Source organism: Lemur catta, chromosome 21 (genome assembly GCF_020740605.2).
Source record: "Lemur catta isolate mLemCat1 chromosome 21, mLemCat1.pri, whole genome shotgun sequence".
Lineage (NCBI taxonomy): Eukaryota > Metazoa > Chordata > Mammalia > Primates > Lemuridae > Lemur > Lemur catta.
The window spans coordinates 23,726,570-23,741,783 of NC_059148.1; positions in this window are offsets into that span (position 1 = coordinate 23,726,570).

The window sequence follows — 15,214 nt, forward strand, 5'->3', positions numbered from 1 at the left end:
TCTTTCCTTCTTATGAGGACACCAGTCCTATTGGATTAGGGACCCACTCTTATGACCTCATTTAACCTTAATTATCTTTTTAAGGCCCAATCCCCAAATACAGTCACATTAAGTGTTGGGGCTTCAACACATGAATGAGGTTGGAGGTTGGAGGCCCCTGGAAATACCAGATATTAATATTCTACAGACTTGAGAGAAGGAGAAACTGAGGCCAGTGTATTTCCAAAGTGGAGTCAGCGACTCGCTCAGGGCCATCGAGATATTTAGTGCTGTATTTGTTCTGGAATCCTTGTGTGATAGCTTTTGGGTGTCTTGTGACCTCCCTGCACCCATTCCTCCTTCTTTGGGAGATGACACCCCGTTTTTCTGGAGGGCATTTATCTCTCTCTCATCGTGTCTGATCTTGACGGTACAGCAGAAACTGTCAGGACCAAGTCCCTTCTCCTGGCCCATCCCCCAGGTCACCTGCAGCCTTGGTGAACAGTCCCCACGTAGGCCAGTGACTCCCTACCTCCAGCGCCTGTGCTTCGCTGCTTGCTGTCTTTCTCTGGCCACAGGTGTGTGCTTAGCCTGGGTGTGGGTCAGGCTGCAAGTGTCAGGAAATTAAAGTCTCCCAGAGTGTCCCCAAGCAATGAGGGATGGGAGTTGGTATGTAGACCCCTGAGCCTCTTGTCTCCTTGGCGGGACAATTTGGAGCATGTTCCACACCATCTTTTAGAGGGTCCCCAGCAGGATCACGCCCCAGCTGCCCACAGAGCTTACCGGCTCATTAACACATTCATACATCAACACACCAGCTTCCTTCCTTTCTTCACCTCATTTCCTACTCCACCCCCCAAATAAACCACCGCATCCAAATCCTTGTGTCAGGGTCCGCTTTGAGGAAACCCAAACTCAGAGAGCAAAGCTGTTAATCAAAGAGCTTTCTTCCCCTTAGACAAGGGAGTGGGAGTACTTGACCCACGAAGGGCTTGTTGACTTTTTCTCCCAGAGACAGACTCTTGAGTGGAGAAATACACCTACCAAACCTGCTGATGCTCATTCTGTCTAGTTTCTGACAACATTCTTTTTTTAGTTCCTTCCTCCTAGATCCCCAAGATTATCCCTTTATTATAATATAATTATGGTTCTCTAATCTTCCCTTCCCTTCCCTTCCCTTCCACGAGTTCCCTTTCAAAGCTGCCATCCACAACTGTATAGGTGGTGCACGGCTAGAGTGTGCCATGCACATTGATAGTCTATCTGAATGGTGCTTCTTGGAGTTGTGCAGTGTACAACTTGCCCAAATGTTCATGGCATCCTGTGCCATTATACTTTCAGCACATTCTTTTCTTTCAGGTTGTACTACAGCTGATAAAAACTTTGATAAAGAAATGACTGTGAGATCTTCTGTCCCAGCCCTCTGCCTTTAGGCAAGGGAATGTCTAAGCCATGGGCAAGAGATATTTGCAAGGTAGTTGAATCCTACTGAAACACAATTCAGGTATTCTCCAGGTTAAAGTTGGCCCCTAAAACAGGACTTCAAAGGAGAAAGAAACCTGCTATCACAAGGGAAACTTGGGGCAGAAGATTTGACTTCATTTTTTCAGTACCAATTGTATTACAGGGTTGAGATTTATTTTCTTGTTACTTTTATATACTTGAAACCACCAGCCGGAAGCCCAGTTATCACCAGTGATCTCCCCCAGGTCTATCTGCTGCCTGCCCCCTTTCCCTGGAGAAAGACACAATTGAAGGGAGAGAAAGAGAGTGAGATAAAGGAACCTAAGAAAAGCTTTTACACTGCTCTAATTTCTGAAACATAAAAGCTATTCTTTTAGAGTGAGTCCATTTTTTCCCCCGGTGGAATTACGGATAGAGAAATTCCTAGGAAAATAATTTGTCAAGTCCCGACTGATCAAAGATACATATGAAAGGACCCCACTTTTTTTCCTTCCCCAGGAAAAAAGCAGCCCCCATCTAAGCTCAGAATGAACTGGCAATTCATTTACTGACCAACTGTCAGATAAAGTAGCACAATCCCCACCACATCTTTAACCAGGACGGGACCAGAAGGAAGCAATTCTGTGCCCACCGAGTGTACAAGCTGGGGGTATGTTAGTGATTAAGGGATCCTGGCCCGGGGGAGGCAGAGAGATATGACTCAGATTCGCCAATGCACCATAAATCTCCCTCTTTTATTCAAAATGTGTGTTTTATAGTCATTTCCTGGCCAATTGCTCCCTTGAATAAATATATAACATATCTGGACTTAGCTTTTAGGCCCAGAGCTGGGGTTTGTCTTGAGGGCCAAGTATTCTTGATATTTCCAAGAGCTAGAAAAGAACAAATAATGAGGCTCTCTTTTCTTCCTGACTCACCAGCCACAGCCTACATCAAAAATAAAAATAGAAGTCCGGTGCTAATTGGGCCAAGAGAGATAAAGCAACACCTAGCCCCATTGGAGCTAATTTCTCGTGTTCTGCAAACGAGCTGCCTGCCATTCCCACCTGCTCACCTGACACTCCTCAGCTGGGCACACACGAATGAGGCTGCAACCTCGGAGCATCACTGACCGCATTTGGTTAGATCCACCAACTCAGACATTTGGCCAAGAGATCTTGGCTCGGGGGATCAAAGGTTTACAAAAATAGTTTTAAGATTTCCATTTGTTCTTACAACACCAAACCCCCAATTTCCATCCCCTTGCATTAAGGCTGTCACTTTGAGAGGGGAGGAAGGGAAAAGACCAATGACTTCATTCACTCTTCTCCCTCTTGCCATCGACTGCATTGGACTTTGGGGCTCAAGACACAGAACTCTTCCCAAGCCCTGTTTATTGAGGGCTGGGGATGTGCTAAATATTTTATACGATTATCATGCATAGGCCCCGCATTTGCCTTTGAGCTTTTTAGAAGTCAAAGCAAAAAGGGAGACCTACTCAGTTAAAAGCATTCCCAATATAGCCCTGTGTGGTGAGCAGGAAATACTCTTATCCCCATTTCACAGGTGAGGAAATAGAGTCTCAGAGGGTTGTCACTTACCAAAGCTTTCATTCCTGAAATAGACAGACACTTTCACTTTCTTCATTCACACTAGGCACATTTTTGTCGTGTGCCCAACTACAAAGCCAAAACGACAAGGGTCCCTGCCCTCAAGTTCCCAGTCCAGTGTGACACTGAATGTCTTGTGCTTAGATTCCTGAGATTTAGCTCAGCGCCCGGCAGGAAGTGGGGGCTCAGAAACGTTCTGCCAACTTTCCATCGGCTTAGCTGATCTAAGTGGGAGAGAATGTGAATTTTGATATATAAGCAGAGGTCATTGAATTCTCTCTTATTTCCCAGAGAATGTTGCATTTAAGAACACTCAGTGGTCAGGGGAGACATTTGGGGTTGGAGAGGGCTCAATGTTGTGTAGCCTTCATATTACAACATCATGCCAGACTCTTAGTTTGGGGTGAGCCTCAAAGGACAGGCATTGGGGTGCATGGGGTGGCTACCTGGGCAGAGCTAAATCAGACTGCCTGGCATCAAACCCTACCTCTGACACTTCGTGATGCCAGATCTGGCAAATTTCCTCAACTTCCTGCACTCCGGTTTCTTCACGTGCAAAATAGTGATAAGAGGTTGTTTGTGAATTAAATGAGTAAAGATACCAGGAGAGAATTATTTGCACAGTGCCAAGCACATTATAAACATGACATAGGTCGCAGTTATTGGCTACTTCCTGCCTGTTTCCATGAAGGATCTGAGGTTGTTTGCAAAAATACATGCAATCCACAAAGACAACGATTGACAAAATGATAAAGCCAAGAGCCATTATCGATGAGTTTCATTCAGTCCTGTGTGACACTGAGGCTGGGTCATAAAAGGTGGTACAACTTCTGTCTAACTCTGCCCCTTGGAATACTCACTTTTGAAGTCTAGCTGCCTTGCTAGGATTAAGCCCAAACTAGCCACAGGGAGAGGCCACGAGAGAGACTCACATGGATAGGAGGTGACACCTCCAGCCTCAAGCCAGCACCCACCACCAGCCATGTGAGGGAAGAGTCTTCTGATCCTTCCACTCCCAGCTGTCAGCATCCCAGCGCAGAGACAAGGTGCCTCTGCTGTGCCCTGTCCAGACCCCTGATCCCAGAAGCCTAATAAATAGTTGTTTTACACCAATGAGTTTTAGGGTATTTTGCTTCTCAGTCTTTGGAGCTAGAACGTCCTGTGTAGTTAATAGTAAGATATTTGGCTCTGAGCTTCCTAGCAGCCAAAACAAGGAGAGAATTACAGTCAGCTGTGAGAGTCTGCAAGTTCGTAAATGAGAAATAAATGGAGGTGTTTGCTAAAAACCAGGAGGGAGGCCGGGCGTGGTGACTCACGCCTGTAATCCTAGTGCTCTGGGAGGCAGAGGCGGGAGGATTGCTTGAGCTTGGGAGTTTGAGACCAGCCTGAGCAAGAGCGAGACCCTGTCTCTACTAAAAATAGAAAATTTAGCTGGGTGTGGGGGCACATGCCTGTAGTCTCAGGTACTGGGGAGGCTGAGGCAGGAGGATCGCTTGAGCCCAGGAGTTTGAGGTTGCAGTGAGCTAGGATGACGCCACTACACTCTACCTGGGGTGACAGAGTGAGTCTCTGTCTCAACAAACAAACAAAACACCAGGAGGGAGTTCTCCCTGGGGTTCTTGTGAAGATGATGCAATGCTGTGTTAATTTTTTGGTGATGTCTCTTCACGATACTAGCATGGGAAACTAAACCCACTGGCAAGCACGGTAGGACTGCTTCTCCCGGGTTTCCTTGACGTCCTCCAAAATTCCAGGTCACAGTTTGGCAAAATAAAGTGTTCCAGAGGCCAAAATGATAAGATCTGGTTCCCAGGGTTTCTGCAGGCCTCGCTTTAATCTAGGGAGATGTTTTATAGCAACCGCTAAGCAATGGAGGCCGGGCCTTTAGCACGAGTACCCAGAGGAGAGCCTGGCCCAAAAGCGAAATGTTTTATTTGCAATTTTTGTGAAGTGAATAAAGAAAAAATGGTTGTACACTGTCAAAGGGACAGGTGGGGCCCACTGCAATGGGATTTGACAGTGGGGGAGAGACTGGGCCCGACTCTGAGCACAGCATGGGCAAGAGGGAGTTGATAGCCACGAGCAGGTGGGGGCAGCGGATGGAAAATTACTAACAGGAAACATCAGGGATCGGAGGATTCTGGATAAAGCCACTAAACAGGATTCTTGCTGAAGATGTGCCAGCGTCATAGGACATCACCTGGGGACCCTGATCAGATATGGAGGGCAGGGGGTTCTGTCTAGACTGACATGGCAGGGCTCTTGCTAAAGATGGATTATCGAAGGAAGTAGACAGACGGGCCTAGGGAAAGGATCAGGACCCTAACTCAAGTTTAGTCAAGCAAACAGGCTTTGTTAGCCTCGATTCAGACAATCATTCACCAACATGGTTTCCTCTCGCAGAGGGCTTGCATGCAATGCTCTTGTTAAAGATGTCAAACGTCAGCTTTGGAACTTAGAGAAGTCCAAGTCCTATTGCCACTGACACCTCCGATTAGCTGTGTGATCCTAGGCAAGTTGCTTAACTTCTCTGGGTCTCACCGTCCTTATCTCCGGGACAGGGACATGAATCGTACCCATTTCACAGCATAAGGAAGAATCACTGTGGATTTTTCAAACGGTCAAGGGGCAGGAAAGCCGAGGTCGGCTAGAGCGCTGGCGGGTCACCTTTCCCTTTTGCTCACTCTCTCTTTCCTGTGCCTCACACTGTCCTCCGGCCACTTGAGAAAGACAAGTTGCAGTTTCAAGTGGTTCCATTCCCCTGGGAAGGGAGCCCCAGGTGGGGGGCCGGCACTCAGGGCTGAGCTAAAAACAGGCCAGACCTGGGCGGGGGCCGGGGAGGGGGTGACCTCCTCAGTCTGCAAAGCGTCCCTGCTCTTGGGGAGAGCAGGCCAGGCCGGGTGCCCTGTCCCAAGGCCCCACGTCCTCCCCTCCCCCAGCAGCCCGGTCAGGCCTCCTCCTTCCAGGAGAGGACTGTAAGTACTTTAGACAACAGGCCGATAGTGTCAGGAGAGATGGATGGGACGGCGGCTTATCGTGCTTAAAGAGACACGACCGGCTGGGCCCTCTTGCTTCCCCCCCTCCCTTCCTTCCCAGCCTGTGAGTTTCATTTTCTTTCCGACACGTAAAGACACACGCACACACCCACCCACGGACACCCGGGAAGTTTCCCTCTGTTTCTCCATCCGGTTTCCCTCGCCTTCCTCCCTCCTGTCCTCTTTACCCTCATTCCTTATAAAGCTCCGAGAGCAACCAGGACACACACTGTGACCTTAAAGAGACTGAGAACAGATTCTGTAAAATTCGAGGTGGGGGCAGGAGGAGGGAAGTAGAAATACCAGCACAGATGCACAGGGAAGAAAGAACAAAGAGATGCCCAGGAGGCTTTTTTTTTTTTATTTTTTTGTTTCTTAATAGCAAAGACTTGGAAACAGCTTAAATAGGTGTTAATAGGGGACTGGCTAAGTGAGTAAGGCTTGACCTTGGCTGCACTTTAAAACCACCAGGAGATTACAGGGCGGGGCTCACTGAGGCCCAGGCCCCACCCTCAGCATCCTGAGACAGCGCTACTGGGGGGAGCCCAGGCATCTGTATTTTACAAAGGACCCACCCCCACCCCCGAATGTACACATAACCCCTTGGTGATTATTATGTAGCCAGGGTTGAATAAACTAGGTTTTACCCACCTTCAGGAATGTTATGCCACAGGGAAAAAGAATGAGGTTGTTCTGTATGGACCCATAGGCAGGATCCCCAGATATATCACTGAACGAAAGAAACCGGTTGTGGTATCATGTGGTCAAGAGGGTCCCATTCAGGGAAAAAAAAAAAAAGCATAAATCAATACAGCCCAACTGAAGAGTCTGCATGTCAGTATATACACATGCGAAACAAGACTCCCTGTTGCATGAGGTGCAGGGAATGTCAAAGTGAGTTCTTGGAAGAGAGGTATACTCTGAAATGCTATTAAAGGCCACTTCTTGGGAAATGGTCAGGGGACCAAGGTGGGGGTGGTGTTCCCTGTGGCCTTATCTGTAGGGCCAAGTGTGGAGAACATATTCACGTATTAATTGTATAGTTCAAATTTAGGCCGGGCACAGCGGCTCATGCCTGTAATCCCAGCGATTTGGGAGGCCAAGGTGGGAGGATCGTTTGAGGCCAGGAGTTCAAGACCAGCCTGAGCAACATAGCAAGACCCTGTCTCTAGCAAAAAAAATTAAATTAAAATTAAAATTAAAAAAACTTAATGATAGTAGGAAAAGAGGAGAAAATTAGGATTGTGGTCACTTACGGCTGTCAAAATCCAATGAGATCGGAGAGTACTAAAGGCACTGGGCCTTTCTTGGTAGAGTAGCTTATTCAGGTCTTTGATATCTGGCGGTAGCAGCTTCTCACTCCCCAGCCCCCACCCCACAATTCCAGTTTGGGGGTCTGCCCGAGCAGTGGATGGCTAATTGGAGCACAGGCTGACAGCCGTTCCTTTTAATAAAGTGTCACATCCAGGGATCTTAAATTGCCAGATTTTTCTCTCTCTCTTTCTTTCTTCCAAAAAGGCTCCTGTCAGTGATCAAAGCTGCCCTGTGTCTCTGGCTGGGGTGGAGGAACACCGAGGGGGCTGGGGAGGCTGTCCTGTGGCCAGGCAGCTGAAGATCCCCACCTGGATTCAAGGAGGAAGGGGAGCGGCTCAAAGCAGACAGCATCGTTGGGAGTCCGTGTGTCGGGGAGCAGGGGAATCATTCCCAGCTTCATGCTTTGAGTCATTCTCCATTTGTTGCACACCTACTATGTGCTGAGCCCTGTTCCAAGGAATGAGGATAAAGAAATGAAAAGGTATAATTATCTCTGCCTTTCGTGAGAGAAATAAACAACCACTTATCTATTCAACAAGTGTTTGTTGTGCACCTACTATGTGCCAACAGTTGTTAGATATGAGACCATAGAGGTAACAATAATAATACTAATTTATTATTATTATAATATCACCTACTTATATAACATGTAATATGCTAGGTGTTGTACAAAGTTTTTAATATATATAAGTCATCTAATCCTTATGAAGTAGATTTTATTCTTGTCTTTATACAAATGAGGAAAGTGAGGCACAGAGAGGGTAAGGAACCTGCTCAAGGTCAGACTGCAAGTATGTGGCATAGCTGAGATTTAAACCCATGCAGCTTGGCCCCGGAGCCTCTGCTTTTAACCACTCCATCATGCTTTTAGCAAGATACATGGACATCGTCCCTGCCCTCTGGGAGCTGAAAGGAAAGTGTCTGGGAAGTGGGGGATGTGTTTGGAAGTGAGGGAAGTAGGGATGGACTCAGATTAACACCTGTAAATACGGTTGATTTATGTCACAATGTGGGGAAGTCGTGAAGGCTGCTCTGAGAAAGTATTCTTTCAGCTGCAATTAGGAAGACAAGTAGGAATTAACTAGCAAAAATAGGGGCTAGTGGTTCTCCAGGCAGAGGGAACAGCATGTGCAAAGGTCCTGAGGTGGGACTGAGCTCAATCAATTCTAGGAAGAGGAAGAGGTGAGTATGGCTGGAGCACAGGGAGCTGGGGGTGAGGGGTGGACAGAGCCCCTGGGGTTGACAGGGACCAGATCACAGCAGGCGTTGGAGACTGGCTTGAGGAATTTGCTCTCTGTGCTTCAGAACGTGGACAACCATGGCAGGGGTTTCAGCAAGGGAGCACTGTGGCAAGTCCCTGCTGACCTCAGTTGGGAGGGGACATGGAAGATTTTGGTATGGTAAGTGTAACAGTGGGGACAAAAGGAGAGGCCCTTAACCCAGGCAGGGAGAGCCAGAGGTCAGGGTTCTCTTTCTATTCATCCAGCCTACACCTGTGATCCCTCCCAACCTCCGTTCCCCCAACCACAGCCACTGGGTACTCAGGGGCTCTGTTTCTGGCCTGTCTTCTCATATGTGCCTACGTGTGGCCTGAAACTGTTCCATGCGTGGCTGCCTGTCTCACCCAGTGGACTCGGGTGTGGATGACTAGATACCCACCTTTGAGGGCTCTCTGGCAGACCCCTGCCGTCCCTTCCCTCAAAGACATCTCTTTTCCCTGCTCTGATCAAGGCAGAAACATTCCTGAGGCAATTCTATTCCTGAATCAAGGCACAAGTCCTTCCCGTGCCCGTGGGGAGGGGATTGTACAGGGACACCAGAATTAAGAGGCAGAGATAATTGGGGACCAGCTTGGTGTCTGTCCACCACAAGCTCTGAAGCTGGGGTGGCCTTTCCAGGTTGTCCCAAGTTGGGGACAGGGGTAAGGAGGTCAGGCCATTGGATCTCCTCATTAATCCATCATTGGATATGGGCTGCCCCAGCAAAGGACTGTGGCCATGGAAGAGCTGGCTTTCTCCTGGTGAGGCGATTTCTGACAGCTGGGGGCTGCAAGCTGACAGCCTTTCTGGGGGCGGGGGAAGCATCAATCCCACCAGAGGCTTCTAGGAACACAGTCACCACGACAGAATGCAGCTGACGGTATCTGCCACAGGTACTGTCCTTCTTTGCAGATGAGGAAGTTGAACCTTAAGCTTTGCCCAAGTTCACACATTAGTGTATGATTAAGCCACATTCAAACCCAAGTCCGCCTGATTCCAAAGCCAACATGCTTAACCACTGGCGATTCCCTGATAGAATTTAAAGTCTAATGGTTGGGCAAACTGATACCTGATTTGCAATAACTCCAATAGTTAATGTTCCTGGCCACCAGAAATACTGCTAATCACAGCTGCTTTTGCATTTACAAATGTAAGGTGGGTTATGGAAGGTATGTAAGTGGGTTGCAGTCATGCCTTGCAAGCTGAGGACTGTTCTTTATGGAATTGTGTTAGTCAGGGTAGACTAGGTAATGCTGCAGCGATGAACCCCTAAAACTCGGTGGCTTAACACTCACATTCATCACAGTCTACTATGCGTTAAGCAGCCATCTTTGGCAGTTTTCCTCCAGGTGGTAATCCAGGGATCCAGGCTCCTTCCATCTGGATACAGTCTCCTAGCTCATCCAGGAGAGGGCTAAACATTATGGATGTTTGTGCAGGGGGTCCCATGGCCAACCCCAGAAGTAGTCAATATGCTTCTGTCTACCTCCCATCAGCCAGGACCTAGGCATATGTCTTCAACATAACTAGGGATCGTGGGAAATGGAAGATTGACATGGAACTTTGTGAACACATAGCATCGTCTCTGCCATACCCACCAGAGTGTCCAATAAAAACAGCAGACAACGGGAAGCAGCAACTCTGTAAAACAAACTGATATTTACAGCTGGATTTGGAAGATGTAACGCTTTCAGCATCGTGCCCCGGCTTTGGGGTTTAGATTTCCCGTGTGGAACATGTGCTGGTGGGAAAATCAGATGTTGGCTGTGTTTACCAAGCCTTTGGGTGTTGATAAAGACCATTGTCTCCTGCCTCTGAGCGCCTGTTTGACCCTCTCCTGGGGTTTTTCAAAGCGTTCTGCTGTCTGAGGGTCCTGGGGGTCTCAAGTTTGAATCAAAACCCCTGAGGAGGAAGAGAAGCTATCTGGCTTTAAACTGTTCCCAGACGAGGAGGCTCTTAGCGCCTGAAGCCTCCAGGGGAGAGACACGGTACTGGAGAGACCGTCTGAGCCAACACCTGGAAGAGATTGATTGAGAGACAGTTAATACGGCTGTGTGATTTATGAGATATCGTGGCCAAGGTGCGCGGGCGGTGGGAGGGGGAGGTAGGAAGGGCACGGGCACTTGATAAGGTTCCAGGGTGGAGCCCATTGCTGAGGAAGGAGGGGCATGAGGCTGCAGACCCTACTGGGACCCGGGCTCCAAATCCAACTGGGCGGGGGCTGCGGGATGTGGGGCAGCTCCCCGCGGATGCTGGTTTCTCTGGGACCCCGCGCTCAGCCTCGCTGCCCCGCATCCGTCATGTGCACGAATGGTCCCGCGTGAAATATCACGTCTTCAGGCGCCCTCTGCTCTTGCTGGCGTCCGTCACTCCGGCCTCAGCTCACGTCAATCCAGAGTCTACTTTGTGCCAAGTGCTTAATTCACGCACGTGTCTGGAGCCAGACAGCTCCGGGAGAGCAAGCGTTCCTGGGGCTGGCTGCTCTCTGCAGCTCGCTCCCCGTTTCTTTCTGAATCAGTAGGAACATTCTCTCACTGAGGCCTAGTGGATCCTCATGCCCTTTTGGGCATATTTGTGACCTTTTGTACGTTTCCTTTTAACTGTCTGTACTTTTCCTTTTAACTGTCTGTACTTTAGATTCTCATCCGTAAAATGGGGTTACATAGGTCGTCTTCCTCGCTTGCCTCTCTGGGCTTTGTAAGGACAAGATGGTAATACTGGTTTAATGCTTAAGATTAAGGGTTTTAGAGCCAAACAGATGTGCATTGGAGCCTTGGCTCTGCTCCCTACTAGCTGTGTCACCTTGAGCAAGTCACTTAACCTCTCTGAGAGAGTCTCTGCTTACTCATCTATAAGATAAATCACATCTACCTCTTAAGGTCATGAAGAATGAGTATGATGACATAGGTCAGGGGCATACCTCAGGGGCTGGTACCCATCATGCACTCAACACATGAGACATAAAACAGTGACCGCTGGTGACAATAGGATGGATAAAGGGCATGCACAAGGAAGTGTTCACAAACATAAGCAATTGCTACCATTGACCACACACCCAGGGATCCTGGCCAGCTCTGCTAAACAGAAAAGTTCTAGAATCTCCACAAACCTTTGTAAGGATTCCTTTAGCAGGTTCCACACCCCTTGGCCAAACTCCTTTGGGCCGGTTGGAGAACAGAGCCTGAGTCAGTCCATACTTGGCTTCCATTATCTGGAGACTATTTCTCCCAGAAGCTCAGTTGTGCATAGCTTCATAGGTTGGTGGAGGAAACATTGAAATAAACAGATAGCCATATAGCATGATGAGAGCATCTCTTGGAGTCAGTACAGGAGGGGACAGTAACCCTGAAGAGGGTGAGGAGAGGATGCTTTTCTGGAATGACTTAGGAAAGACTTTCAGGAGGTGGTGACCTTAGAGCTGAGTTTGCAAAGATACCAGGAATTTGCCAGGCACGTTTTTAGGTCCCTGATTATTGAAACTTCTGTCAGTTGATGCACAGAATGCCCATACATTTTCTTGGCTGATAGTGCCATTTGTATTTTCAGAGGAGACTGAAAGTTCTCCAGAAAGTTAAGTCCTGGGAAGCATGAGTGATGGATAGAGAGAGAGAGAGAAACAAACCCAAATTGTAAGCTGGACTTTTTTTGCACAAACTCTGTAGTGGTTGTTCTCATTCTCTGAGGTATCCTGAGTACCTACCACTGGAGCTGCCACATAGTATGTGCTCAATAAATGTGTAGCCTTGGCCGAGCCCTCTCCTATACACTCTCACCTTTAACCCTCAAAATGGACCTGTGAGGCAGGTAGACTTCCCGACTCTCTTTTTGCAAATAAAGAAAGAGGAACTTAGAGAGATAAACGGCAGAGTCAGGCTTCACATCCCAGTCTGTTAGACTTCAGAGTTCTTGTCTGGGCTGTTCTGTCTTAAGGATGCTCATCTTAGACCTTTCTGCAAGGAAAGAAGGAGCGGGCTTGAGCATAAAAACAGAGATGGAGCCACCATAGTCCAGGTTTCAGAATCCAAGTCCTCAATTTGCAGAGAGACAGGAAAGAGGCAGAAATGAAATGACTCATTTAAAAAAATTTATTTATCCAGCAGACATTAAAAAGTCCCATATGTGAAACATTAAAACATTTAATAATACATTTTAAACAGTAAAACATTTTATAATAATACATTTAAGACATGAAAATATTTAATAATAATAATGTTTTAAATATTTATGTAATCCTTATACATATTAAAATACTTTGTACTGTAATAATGCGTTTAGGACCTTAAAACATTTAGTGATGACCATAATTATTATTATAATTATTGAGTTTGGCCTAGACTATACACAGCTGTCTCGTTTAGTCCTCACATTGATTCTACGAGGGAAGTTCTGTTAGGATCCCCATTTACTGGTGAGAAAGTCAAACCTCAGAGAACACATATCACTTGTCACAAATCACACATGGGTAAGAGGAGTTTGAACCCAGAAAGCCTGAGGCTCTGCCCTGGTCATGCCTTGTTCTCTCCTGGCTTTGGGGATAAAAAGTAAATAAAAAATAAAAATAAAATAAAAAGATGAAACAATGCCCCTCTTTCCAGGAGCTCAGAATCGGGTGGAGAACTGACTGCTCAGCAGGGACAGAGAGAAGGGCCAGGGGTGGTAGGTGGGGGAGCAGGGTGAGGGTTCATGGAGCTCAGAAGATGGCTGGCTTGTCCTTTTCTCTTTGCTGTCATCAGCCTTCCCTCTCCTCCAGAATGGAATGGAAACAGGCACTCCTCTTCCATCTTTCATTCAATCAGTTATTCATTTGTTTAAGTCATTCATTCACCAGGTCTTGTTTGACAGCGAAGCAGGCATTGTTTTAGATTCTAGAAACACAGACATGAACCAGACAGGTAAGGGCTCTTCCTTCTTGTGGCTTACATCCCAGAGGGGGCCACGTGGACACTGGCGAGAAGCCATCAAATGTCTAAACAAACAAGGTAATTTGTCATAGTGAAAAGGAAATAAACAGGGAGATGGGACAGAGTGTTCTTGGGCAGAGGCTACTCTAAGGTGAGTAGTCAGGGAAGACTTCTTGGAGGAGGTGACAGCTGGGTTGAGAATTTGACGGTTGAGAAGGATGCACTTCTGGGAAGAGCCAGGGGAGCCTCTGGCTGGGGGACTGCCCACCTGCTTTGTCTTCCTTGTAGGGGAGAAAGATGAAGAAACCAGGCTCCCAGCTTCAAGGGTAGAGATTATGTTGACCAGCCCAAGAGCAAAGAGAATTGGGTCTTCCCTGTTCAGTTGCCTCCCTCAAGCTGGGGCAGTCTGGGCCCTTCCCGCTGGGCTTTCAAGGCTCTGTCTGTTGGTTCTTCCAGAGGCCAGCCTGGAGCTTCCCAGAGGACCACGGGGACATGTCAGTCCTGAAGCAAAGGCTTCAGGAGGCAGCTGGTGCCCACACTCCACTGGGGCTAAGAGGATGAACTCACCAGTTCCTCACCTCGGGGTCTTTTACAGAAGGACAGCCAAGCCAGGCTCGGCTCCCAAGAACGCTATCATAAGCTTTTCCCTGCCTCCAGATAGAAAAAGCTGCTTTAAAACCAATTTGGCTTCTCTGTTTTTATAGGGGAATGAGCTTACTCATAGCTCCAAGGGACCGGAGGGTCACGGGAAGGCGCAGATGCTATATTATTAGCTCTTGGGTGAGGCTGACCATAATAACACGCACTGAGTCCTGGTTACCGCCTGTTTGGGCTGCAGGGGCTAGTAGTTACTAGGGTGTTCTAATCTCATAATAAAAATAATAGAAGGAAAGACAAACTGCATCCCACCCAGTGCTGCCGCTCATGCCCGATGGGTTTTCCCGACTGGATTCGCAATCACTACGGTAACTATGGTAGCATAGTCACTGAGTGATTGTTGGGGCGGTTAAGGCTTTGGCCTCTGGGGTCGCGTTGTCCTAGATTCGAATCCTGGTTCCATCTCTTACCCGCATGCAACCTTGACTAGGTTTATGTCACCGGTCTGAACCTCAGTTTCCTCATCTGAGAGATGGGGACGGTAATGATGACATATCTCATAGGGTTAATGGAGGTGTGAATGACACACAGCACTTAGTGCCGTGTCTGCGACATAGTAAACCCTCAGTAACTGAGAGCTATGCTTCCTCTTAATAATGTTATTGATGGTAGTAATAGTCTTACTAGTTATCATAATTAGCGACATCAATGCATGCCGTATTTCCAGACGAGGAAACCAAGGCACTTGGTTAAGGTAACTTGCTTTAGGCAAATCTTGCCACCGCCTATGTCAATAATGGGCTTCACAGACACACAGAGAGCGGGATTTTAAAAGTCCTCCCCATAAATAAATGAGAAGAAAGCAATCTCTTGGCCCCGGAGACCACTTCCTAGCCTCAGATACGCAAGTAAGATATTTACGACGCAGCCTCCATAGAAGGGACATTGTTCTGGGGGAGCCGAGCGGGCAGTGGTCAGACCACATCTCAAATGCTTCCACTGGCTGTGGCTGGGGCTGTCTTTTTCATAAAGAAAGATCTTATTTCCTCCGAGAGAGGCCACTGGGCTAATTCCAG